A 9,858-nucleotide genomic window follows, 5' to 3' on the forward strand; every position below is an offset into this window, starting at 1 on the left:
TATATATTTATTTATTTTAAAGTTACTTGAGGAAGGTTGGGGTGCAGTAGCATGGAGCAAGGGTAGCATGTTGGCTGTTTACCATGATTACACAAACATTATGCAGTAGTAGTAGTAATGGATAGTATATATTCATTTTAAATAACATGAATAACTGAAACTTAAACAGAATGTTAAACTACAGCTTGTTAGGGAGCTCATTCTCTGGACAATACTTTCTTTAAACCTATTTTCTTTAACATATTTTAATAATAATAATCGATTGGATTTATACAGCGCTTTTCAAGGCACCCAAAGCGCTTTACAATGCCACTATTCAACTTAAAAGAAATGCAGCTGTGAAGTGTAAAAGTGAGATCATTGGTCATGGTATTTGAATGCAAGCTATAATGTGATATCTAGAATCCCCTATATCAGTATACTTTCCTAAATGTTGCCTGTTCAAACAAGGGCAGTAGAATTTTATCACAATTTTAAAAAGAAAAGATATTTTATGAAAGTATGACCTCGTGTAGCCTTGAAGAACAGGTTAGAGGTTCAACATAATTTAGCTTAGAATGCCTATATATAATTCCCTTTATGCTTATATATTGTCAATACAAAAATGGCAGTAAGAAACAGGGTGTTAGATCACCATAGCATTAACACTTTGAACTTCAGTTCAATTTATTGACCATGACCTTGGTGTACATAAGAGCCTAATGTTCTTTGGAGGAGATTTTATTTTCCTTTACCCTGCCCAACCCTCTTATACTGCAAACTGCAGATACAAAAACATTATTCTTATCACGATCTGCAAAAGGAACTCATTAACCTAAAATGAAAGTCTTCATGGTGTAGCAGTTGTCAGTGACAGATATTGGTAAGCATATATAGACTATATATAAGACATATAGCACTATAGAGAGACAAATGTAGTCACTGTGACATTATCCATTTGTTAGCGAAATAAAGAAATAAAAAGTATATGAGTGAACAGAGCAATTTTGGCTTTTATATGACAAAAACAAACAAAAAAACAACGTAAGATGACAATGAGTTTCACAAACTACTGCGCAGAGACTGCCCTGGCTTCCATTAGGCTAAACAAGCCCTTGTATTCTTCTGGTCACTGAGTGTGAAGTGGCTATGATTGTGTGCAGTGGTTTGAAAATTGAGACAAGGGAACTGATGAAGAGAGAATGCATGATTTGGCAGCGAAGCAAGTAAGAAATACACTGTGTACTATATATGAAACGTAAAAATAACCTCATATGCAGTGTTTTACTGTTTGTGTGTGAGAGCCTGAATGGACAATAGCTAAGTTAGCAAGAGAGGTGAGTGGATGTGAACGACTGAGTAAAACAACAGTCTATATACAAATTTGCAATGCTTGTTTGCAGATGTGTTGCGAGTGTGTGCTGGCAGGGTAGCCCTGGCTATAGCTGTGCTGGGGAAGGGGGGTCCATTTCTCACAGCACTGCTCCAGTAATCCCCTTTGGAGAGGAGTGTCACAGCTCTGTATTAAATCCTCTTGTTCTGTGGGTTTCTGCAGGAAGTCAGGTATTGAGGCACAGTTAGCTATCAGGCCTGTAACTGAGTTTGCCGAAAGAAAGGGAAGCCAAACACAGGTTCATCTGAACTCCAAGTGTTATAAAAATAACTCAATAAATATATACATGTAATAGCCACAAAATTAGTATGCTAAAAGCATATACGGTACCTTGATGGTCAGTATTAAATATTTATATGTTAGAAGCGTCTTGGGCCACTGAGGAGCTGTTTTTTGAGATATGACTTTATCAAAGTCATGGACTAATATATATCTAATTGTGATCTATTGTTAATGGTGGTAGCAACTTGATTGCAAAAGAACTCCACGAAGAGCAAAAGAATAGCCAACATAGCCTAACAGTTCGGCCATATGACTTCTCTGTGATGACAAGTCAGAAATTTCACATTAAATACAAACTTGAATAATTCTGCATTATAGTATTGCTGTATTTATGTTTTGTTCTCTATGCATATATTTTGTATTCATTTTATATAATTTGAATGCTTTGGGTCTCTATTGGAGCCTACCAGTGTGTGAATGTGTGTGTGAATGGGTGGATGACTGGATATGTAAAGCGCTTTGGGGTCCTTAGGGACTAGTAAAGCGCTATAAAAATACAGGCCATTTACCATTTTATTTTACTCTAAAATGTAATACACAAACTATGCTACACTGATGAGCACTTCTGCACTCCATTTCAAATTGAGGCTGCTTTTGTTGATGGTTCATAAGTTACATTCAATTTATTTATGAATGTTCTATTCCCATTGCTTACTCACATCTCTGACTCATCGCAGTGCTCCCCAAATCCTGCATGAAAGCATAGAACAAGCTTAGATGGTGTCACTCTGCCTGTGTTCTCTGAGGGGTGTGTGTTTTCTCCTCAAACTGACTTCTGCTTCTACAATTACCCTTTACTGTTTGGTCTTTACTAACACTGAGACAGTTCTTTATCGGTTCAATTTCTGGGCTTTGTTATTCATAATGAACAAAGCTATAATATTATCAACATACAAAACAGCTGACTGGTTATGATCAATATATGACATGGTGATAGTATTCTTTTGTCATTCTTGTTTCCAGTACTGTATTTGGGCATGCCAGTGCTGAAGACACAACATTTTACCATTATCATGATACACTCCTTTTTCACACGTAACTGACAATGCATTCATTAAAATTGAATGAGCCTAATTAAAATTGGATGTTTCTCTGCTAAAAGAGGATGAAGACATCACCCAGTGGAAGCCCATGTGTGTTCACCAAGGTCAGGATACATATAGCCTTCTGTTGGATGATGCAGCCCATGTGTCCCAGGCTCTTAGTACAGGAACGATGGCTCCCCTGAGCCCCTCCACCAGCTCTCAAAGAGGCAAAGAGGAGAGTAAATTGTGTGTGTGTGTGAAAAATAATAAGAAAGGAAGAATCTAGAAAAAAATGCACCTGGAAAGCATTTTTTTTTAAAATATTTGCTAAAATCTTCTTTACGACAACGTTTGCAATTCTCATATGTTGGATTTTATGTGTGCGAATGAAAACTGGCTGAATGTTGTGCAGTAAAGCTTACCTAAATTGACCTTCCTTTAGTCTACTTGCCAAAATATTCTGGATACTGTAATATTATTTAAAAGCATGTATCAAAACCTGAATCATCACTGAATGGCACACATCAAATGAGAATACAGCAGAGCTGAATGCCAGTAGAAGAAATGACAAGTTCCAGCTGTCTTTTGACATTTTACAGGACAGCTGTTGTATAAAAATGTTGGCAAAACTAGAAAGGGAATATATTTTTTCTCTAAAGACAAGTCTTGTTTTTTGGAATCATTAATGATGTTTTTAATATACCCAGCATGCTTGTCATAATGATTGCTCCACAACTAGAGAAAAAAAACACCAACCTGGACAACATATGTCCCTGTGATTTCCAACAAATATCCAACCCCTTTTATCTTGACTCCTGCAGCTCCCTGTCTGTCTATGTGCATGTTTTTTTTCTTTCTTGGGCGTAGCTGCTCCTTTCAGCTGCTGACACGCATGCTCATTGTTATTTTATAAACTTCTGTATTATATCAAACCAAACTTTCCTGCTGGTCTTTGCCAGAATGTTCTGTAACCCACAGGTGTACGGTCAGGTTGGTACATTAGACTGTGCCTTGTGTACCAGCCAGCCTTCTTTGCTCCCAGTCACCTATTTGCCAGGCTTTACCACCTCCAGCCACATTTCTCATTAAGTTCCACTCCATTCTGCTCACTGCTCACTTCTCCACCAAAATGCCAAGCTGCCTGGTCACTCCCTGCTGCCAATGCAAGCTCCCTTCTCCTCCTGCTCACCTATTGGCTCATTAACTTCCTGCAGCTTCTCCTCCCACTCTGCATGCCTCTGATTTTAGAGCTCTCTGATCTTTAGAGCTCTTCAATCTTCCCTACTTTTGCTGGCTGCGTATTAAAATTCTTAAAATGTTGTCTAAGTTAGCCCTCTAATGCTGACACTTTTAAAAGTATTTAATTTTTTATTTATTAACTAAAGGAATTCTATGATTATGCTTTTTGTTCTCACAAATGCTTTCAAAACACTGGACCACAGTGTCCTTATCCTTTGTCTGAAGCATGGTGTTGGCAATAAAGGCATTCCTGTGGAGCGGTTCAGGTTTTACTCATGTGGCAGTTTGTGAGGTTTTTGTCAGCGTATCGTCCTTTTTTTTTTTTTTAATCTCAAATTTATTTGAAATCAGGCTTCTCATCATCTCCAGCTTAATTAAAAAAAAATTGTTATAAGAAAAATATTCCATGGTCCATAACATGTATACACATTGTAGAGGTCCACTAATTATGTTCTCTGTGAGATTTTATAATTTTCCCATCCTTACAGGGATGCAGGAAGCTGGATAAAATGCAGTCAATTAAGAAAAAAAAACTTTTAGATAAGACTGATACAAGTCAAGACAATAACATGTTCAGATGAGATTAAAAAAAATAGTCAATGCATGTAAGTGAATAGGTTTCATATTTAAACTAACAAAGGTTTATTTTAACATGAAACTTGTTCTGTGTTTATTTGTTAAGCTGCTTAACCCCAAATCACTTAAGCATAAAAATCATTTAAGGGATGAACCAGTGTAATACATGAGGTACAGGAAAGCTACTTAATGAATGTAGGTGAATACAAATGCTGCCCTTTGAATGTGTTTGTCTTAGTATGCATCTATCTGCATGATGTTTACATGTGTGTGGTTGTACCCGTCTTTCTCTGTGGTTACAAGTGTGTGTGTGAGTACGTGTGTATTAGTGTGAATTAATAAATATGAGCAGGCCGCCTTGGTCTGCGATAAAGAATTTGTGTCCTGCAGCCTGGTGTGGCAAAGCTCACCTGGACTCTGAGTCCTGCTGTCAGGTCCCATCTCCCTTCCCGACAGAGCCCCCAGCCTACAGAGCGGACACTCTCTAACCTTTGGAACATCCACAACGGGCTCACTGATTCCCAGTGACATGCAATGTTCGCTCCCTCACAGCATTAGCATAGCCACACGAACACCTTCTGTTTGCTAGCAACCACAGACAGGTAAAACATTTCTGGATTTTTTTCTTTTCAGTATCGTGGCTGATGCCGAGGTCCTGTCACATCTCATCATCTCTTTTTCACCATCTTGAACTTCAGCTGCATGATTTTTACAACACTGTGCAAAAGTCTTGAGCCACCCCTCTTTCCTTTTGATTATAGTTCTAAGGAACCAGACTTGTTGTAATGATAGTCCTCCAGGCTTTCTAAAGGTCTTTTTCTGTGGACACTGGCTGACTGTTAACTTATTTTCAGTCCAGTTATTGTGCCTGTTGTTGGCCATTTTTAGAAGAATGTTGTTGTTTTTTTTGTTTGCTTGCTTGTTTGTATTATTTTGTTTGTTTTAGACTAAACACTAAACCATTTAAGCATAAAAAAGACCACCTAATTAGGGGATGAACAGTTAGTGTGTTTACACATAACATACAACTTAAGAAATTGTATCTTTAGGCACTTTGTTAGTAGGAACCTTATGCAAGTCATATAATTTGTTCCCATTTCGTTAGAAGAATCTACAAGATATGCTAAAGATAATGCACTTTGGCAGGCAAAGAAGAATGTTTTGCACCTATTTGCAATTAGTCAACTTGACATATTTCTATATGCAGGCAATGTCCTTAAAAAATCAGAAGAAACTGGACAAATGGAGGACAAAAGAAGTGGCAGACCTACAAAGATCTACAGCAGATGAATAATATCTGAAAGTCATGTTCTTTAGAAACAGGGAAAAACCTGAGAGAGTTTAAACTGTGTTGAAAAACAAAAGTGGTCCTACAAAGTACTGACTTTCAAGCTCCTTAGAATTGTGCAAAATCCTTTTTTGCCTTATATACAATGTATTCCCATGCATGTCTGCACGCATCAGTAAATGAATTTACATATTTTCCATTTTACAAGTAAAATATAAAGAAATGAGGACTGTCTCAAGGCTTTTTGTACAGTACTGTAGAAAATATTCAAATCTACAGCTGTTTTGGCTCAAAAACGCCTGGTAAATAAAGTACTAAATACAAATCCTTTAAAGAAATCTAGTGCAGGAACTGCTGAATGCAATGACATATCGTTTGCTACTGACCAGGAAATAATACAATTGGATTAATAATGCATATATTTTACTCTGCAAGCACTACTTAGTGTATACAGTGTATACTCCTTAACCACAATATAACAAAATCATTAAAAAAAACACTTTGATCCATAATGTGCGAGTGCAAGAACTGATAAGCAGGATTGATAGGCAGGCAAACTAACATTTCCATTCAACTGAGAATTTCTACGGTTCTCAATTCCCGTCCCCAAACAGAGGACCTCTTTGGTTGTTCTGCAGTGCCAGACACAACAGGGCAACCTAGTGATGTTGGCAGTAGATCTTTTGGATCCTGTGGGTTGGCATATCTGGCATCTCTTTTGAATGCTCTATTAGATTGGGATCGGGGGACTTAGAACGCTGGGTCAGTGCCTTGGATTCTTTGTTGCAGTCCTCAAGCCTTTCAAGGGTAATCTTTGTAATGTGGTGGGGCATATTGTCCCACTAGGTGAGGCCAATGCTGTTGGGGGTGGTGTTGCTATGGCTTTTTTTCTGCTTGGTCTGGTATCACAGTAATGTGAATGCGAATTTTGGGATCCATGGTTTCCCAGCGAAACACTGCATTATAATGAGTTAATCAGTGTTACACACCTCACCTGTCAGTGGTGTAAATGTTGTGACTGATCAGTTGTACACATAACATTGCAGCATTACATCATATTCACAGCTGACAGCATGGCACCTTTAGTGTTTGGACGATGCAGCCCAACCATGTGTCACAACATATTATGTTGTATCAAATCTTCCACTGTGTGAAAACACAGAAATATATCATCCTATCCAACCTGTTATTCTATATTTAATATCAACCATTCTGTCATTCAGTCAAATAACTTCTCCAGCAGAAGAGCTGCAGAGGTGTTAGCTGGGTTATGGACTGAAGAATTACCTGGGCCTTTGCTCCTGCAAGCCCCTTGCACTGACTCACTCGGTCGAGGTGGCCATTTGGCAGCTATATAGCACAGCTAGTCTGAACACTGATAGTGGGATTGGGGGTGGGGGAAAGAATTGAGAGTGAGAATAAATGGGAGAAGTATTAGTTCCTTAACCTAGGATTTCACAAGACTAGGGATTTAGAGAGCACAATTTACAGAGAACCACTCAGAGTGAGTACAGCCAAAAGATGACACAGGAGATTGAAAAGTGTGCAGTCAACTCATCTCTCTTCTTCAGTCCCCTCCCTCCCTCTGACTCTGTCTTTTTTTCTTTCTTTTTTTCAACCAACTTAGAGATACTACAAGCCACTCACTGAGAGTCAAAGTGAGCCATCTTAGAGGCACAATCAAAGGCAGTTTTTGATAAGCACCTCTGACTGGCATGCACAGCCACCACAAGGTTACTGATCTTTACTCTAACCAAGTGAGACCACAGTCTGCGCTGCCAACACTGCAGGCAACAAAGGATGAACTATAACAACACAATAACCTCCTCAGTCTGGTCGCTAAGTGGGTAGCAGAGATGCTATTTGGATACTAAGCGATTCAATATTGTACTATAAGGAGAGAAATAGGCAAGTGGAGGATTGTGGTGCTGGGCGCATGTTTTCTTTTTGAGCCCAGAGCAGCGTCCAGAGAGCAGCCTTGGCACCGATCCATGTGTCCCTTGGCGTTAGTACTGCAGTCACATTACATTTCCCCTCTCATCTGGATCGCTGTGTGCCCAGCAGACGCTCCCATCCAGGGCATGTCGTGTCCACTTTAGACTTTAGGCTCTCTGGCTTGAGCTAATCCAACAGCTAACAAATTGGAGTAGACTGTTGAGTAAATAATTGTGTAAATAATTCAGATTGTCCATAAGTGAATGAGTTAGGGTATGTAATTTTGTTGAGATGCAGAAGAGCAAATACATACACAATTAACTGAATTGCAAACTGGGATCCACTGATAATGACACAGTTTGACAATAAGAAGACAGACAGAAGACTGGACGGTTTCTGTTTCTCATTCATTTACTCACACAGTCACAAAACATTACAATCTATGCAGGGTGGATCTCCATATTTTTGTTCAGTCACAAAGAAAAAAAAACACTCACTGCTTTCAGACTTCTGCTTGCTGATACTGACAGCCACACTGAAATCCACATGTGCCGCACACTCTCTGTGCTGATCCTGCACCAATTAATTTCATGAATGACTAACTCATGTTTGGTAACAAACTCCCAGTAGCTCTAGGCTTACCTCACTAGCCCCCACCCTTACACCCCAGGAGAAGTGGCACTGCCAGCAATACTCACAGGATAATGGAGTCAAAAGCCTTGTGCCTATATTACACGAAAGGGAAAATAATTACGGATCCAAGGCTTAAGATTAAAGCAAGCAAGCCAATTTTGGTTTCAGAATCAGTGCTTTCGCACTTTTGTGTGTTGTGATACTTATGTCTGTGAAGGTTCTCAGTCATCCAGGTCATCGTAGTCTAAGAAGCTTGGAAAGAAAAGCGTCTGGACTTCTTTGAGTGCTTGAAGACGTTTCACCTCTCATCCGAGAAGCTTCTTCAGTTCTAAGCTCAAAAGGTGGAGAGTCTCAGATTTAAACCCAGTGGGAGTTTCCCCTACAATAGGCTACAATAGGCACAGCCATGTTTTTGTCTGTAGAAACCCTCGTTGTATTTGAAATATGTAGTGGTGAGGCAGAGGTCTAACAGTGTGCAAATCTGATCGGGTGTGAAGTTGGTCCTGTCTTCTAAGGAGCTGTCTTCTTGTAGTCGTTTTCTGACAGTCTCCACTGCCTCCGTGGTGGGTATGCAAGTGAAGAGAGAGACTACATCAAAGGACACCATGGTTTCATCTGGGTCCAGGGTAAGTTTCTGGACCTTGTCGGTGAAGTCGGTGGAGTTCTTGATGTGATGTGGGGTGTTCCCCACGAGAGGTGCTAGGATGGTAGCAAGGTGTTTCGAGATGTTGTAAGTGGCTGAGTTTATGCTACTGACAATGGGTCTGAGTGGGACACCTTCCTTGTGGATCTTAGGAAGTCAGTAAATGCAGGGTATGGCATCCCCTGGGTAAAGGCGGTGATATGTAAGGCGGTCAATGATTTTGTCCCTTTCAAGGTCTTGAAGAGAGAGAGAGAGTAGAGAGCAGTGATCTTTGTGTGGTAATCCGTTGTGTTTAGGACCACGGTACACCTTCCCTTATCAGCTGGTAATATAGTGATGTTGTGGTCTTTGCTCAGGGAAGCAACAGCCTTCTTTTCTTGTAATGTGAGGTTAGATGGAGGGACTTTGGCACTGGAGAGGGTGGCTGAGACTTTCATCCTGATTTGCTCTGCTTCTGTCTGTGATAATTTGTTAATCCGTATGGCAGTTTCTGTGGCTGTGATGAGGTCCACTATGGGCAACTGTTGCGGAACAATGGCAAAATTGAGTCCTTTGGCTAATACTTTCTTTTCAGGTTCAGTAAGATTCCGGTTTGAAAAGTTCTTCACCCATTTTTCCTGACTGTCCTCAGGTGTGTGTTCTTCTCTGAGTTGTGTAGATTCAGACTGAGGAGTGAGTGTTTTTGAAAGCAAGGTGTGGAATTTCCTGCATTGTCTTTCTTTTCCTTTAGAGTGTTGGGCCCGCTGAGCCTTGTCCACAAACTTGTTCTAAAATTGGAGAGGGTAGAAGGGTTTCCAGTTCCTGCAGAGTCTGGCTAATCTTGCTCTGGAGGGCATCTATACTGAAATGGACCTGTCTTATCCTT

At 39.8% G+C, this 9,858-nt stretch overlaps 1 protein-coding gene across 1 annotated transcript in view; it reads right to left on the reverse strand.

The window, feature by feature from the left end:
• The window catches only part of hcn4 (hyperpolarization activated cyclic nucleotide-gated potassium channel 4), a 64,330-nt gene that overhangs the window by 6,473 nt on the left and 47,999 nt on the right, over window positions 1-9,858 (reverse strand). The window lies entirely within an intron of this gene.

The sequence above is a fragment of the Pundamilia nyererei genome, unplaced genomic scaffold (genome assembly GCF_000239375.1).
Source record: "Pundamilia nyererei isolate P.nyererei 1_Seehausen unplaced genomic scaffold, PunNye1.0 scaffold00025, whole genome shotgun sequence".
NCBI classification, from domain to species: Eukaryota; Metazoa; Chordata; class Actinopteri; order Cichliformes; family Cichlidae; genus Pundamilia; species Pundamilia nyererei.